The sequence below is a fragment of the Protopterus annectens genome, chromosome 9.part0 (assembly GCF_019279795.1).
Source record: "Protopterus annectens isolate FY-2018-M chromosome 9.part0, PAN1.0, whole genome shotgun sequence".
In the NCBI taxonomy this organism is placed as follows: domain Eukaryota; kingdom Metazoa; phylum Chordata; order Ceratodontiformes; family Protopteridae; genus Protopterus; species Protopterus annectens.
In genome coordinates, this window is record NC_056743.1 from 656576794 (window position 1) to 656579293 (window position 2500).

A 2500-nucleotide genomic window follows, 5' to 3' on the forward strand; every position below is an offset into this window, starting at 1 on the left:
ATACAGCTCAAGAACCCCTCAGACTTCTTCAGACATAATGTAAAACAATACCCGATTCCTACGGCCCAACACAACAGTCTTCTCACTAGTAGAACATATTCGGAGGCATTACAGGATAATAGACAGAACATAATGAGAATGAAATTGGGTCACTGAACAGAGCAGGCAACAGTGAAAATAACCACAATAATGGATATGTATCCCCATGCAGATCTGAAAGATTGAGGCAGAAATATAATAACCATTTTTATCATGCCCCCCTCTAACAGACGGGAGTGGGCAGAAGAGGGACATACAGGTAGGAGGGTAATCTAATAACAGTACTGATATTCAAAATACTACACATATTTCTAGTTGGCAGGGATTCCATATATTTAATTACAGTTCCTTGGATGTTACAAAAGAATTTTTAATTTATTTATGAAAGGTTTTAAATATATTCCTATGAAAAAAGGCAGCCTACCACGGACGATACTAAACATCAAGATGTTCATTATAAAAATAAATTTGGAGCAGTTTTTCAATGGCATACCATTAGTTAAATTAAATAGTATGGCTCCACAAAAAAATAGTACCTTTAATCCACCACTTCATCCACAATTAAAAAACTTGGAAAATGCACTAGAAAATGAACTCAGGAATTTATTTAAAAATCAGGAGAATAGTTGTATTAAAAACAACTTAACTAAGGAAGAAAACATTTTATTGAAGCAACTGTGTACTGGTATTCCTAAGGTGCACAAGGATGTGGAGGATCCCCCTTTAGACCAGTGGTCCCATCAAAAGGTTCCAAAATAGCCCCATTGGCCAAATTTCTGGATTGGAAACTTAAGGATATATGGGGGGGGGGACGCCCCCACATCCTTAAAGATTCTTGGGACTTTCTGGCTAGAATACAGCCAGAATATTGTGTGGAAGGCCTTACATTTGTATGTATTGATATTGTAGATTTATTTTCTGCCATTCCACATGACTTAGGACTGTTGTGGTTAGAAGAAGCACTGAGAATGAGGCAAAGTACCTCTGAAAACAACATTTTTCTCTGTTTGGGGTTAGCAGAGCTGGCCTTTAAAAACAAACCGTTTTTTTTGTTTTATGAAGGGGGGTTTTACCGGCAAGAACTGGGAGTTGCTATGGGGGCTAGTTGTGCCCCCACTTATGCAGATATTATTTTATCTGTATGGGAATCCAAATTTATTCATAATTGTTCCTTCTCACAATGTTGGAATCTTTATACCAGATACCTTGATATCATCTGTATTTTTTTGGACAGGGGACATGGCAACGTTAGAAAAATTTATGAATTAGCTTTCCGAACTTTTAACTTTCTGCAGTTTACACATCAGGTAACATCAGAAAAATGTAATTATTTAGATGTGACTACATTTAATACCCGGTAAAGGGTTCAAATCAGTAGTCTACAGAAAGCCTACATTCTCAAATATATATATTAGTTATAGTAGTGAACACCCCTACATCCAGAAAAAGACTATCAACAAGGGCCAGTATGTTAGGGACAGCCGCATGACATCTTTGGATTCTGACTTTCAGAATGAATGCATGGTTTTAGAGAAAATGTTCACGGACAGAGGTTATCCTAAAGTTCTTATTAACAACATACAGACAGAAGTCAAACAAGGGAGAAATGACAAGTACAAACCGGTGTTGGGTACAGGTTCACTCACTCCCACACAAGGCACAATACAAAACACAAGTCAGGAAGACTTTGGTACAGCCTTTGTGACTGATTTTAGTGGAACTGCACACTTGATAAAATCTACTTTAGAAAGGGAGTGGAAAAAGTTCTCAGAATTTATGGATTTAGAGGTAAAGAACAAACCCCTAAAAGTTGTTTTTAGAAAGGGACAGAACATTAAAAATGTATCAGAGCATGCAGCCAACACACAGATATTTACACAAAAAAGGAAGGGGACATATAAATGTGGTGCCTGCAACCAATGTAAGCACATACTACAAGGGGAAGAAGTATATTTACAAGCAAGGCATAAAACTATATATAATAAAAATTATTATAACTGTAATTCAAAGGGATTAGTTTATTTAGTTACATGTGGATCCTGTGATGCCTTTTACGTAGGTAAAACCGAAAAGCAACTAAAACACAAAATATATGAACATCTTCTTAAAGATGTGAGGAAGAAGAATAGTGCAAATGCTTTGTATAAACACACATTAGAGTGCAGTAATGCACAATTTTCCTTTTCAGTTATTGAAATGGTTCCAAAAGAGGCAAGAGGGGGTCCCTGGGAAACCAAATTGGAATTCAGGGAAACCCAATGGCAGATAATCCTGGAAGCTAATAAAACCCCAGGGCTTAATGATTCTATTTCAGTTCTACCTCTGTTAAAGCTTGGATCTGCCAAATTATAGAAGCGGTCTTTTCAGAAATTAGCGGTGTGTATACATTATATTTATTTTAATACTATAATTTCCCCATATTTATTCTGTTTATGCATTAATTATCAGTCATTCATTACAT

At 36.2% G+C, this 2500-nt stretch overlaps 1 protein-coding gene across 2 annotated transcripts in view; it reads right to left on the reverse strand.

The window, feature by feature from the left end:
• Positions 1 to 2500, reverse strand: part of CSNK2B (casein kinase 2 beta) — a 631588-nt gene that overhangs the window by 622159 nt on the left and 6929 nt on the right. The gene's annotated exons all lie outside the window — the stretch shown is intronic.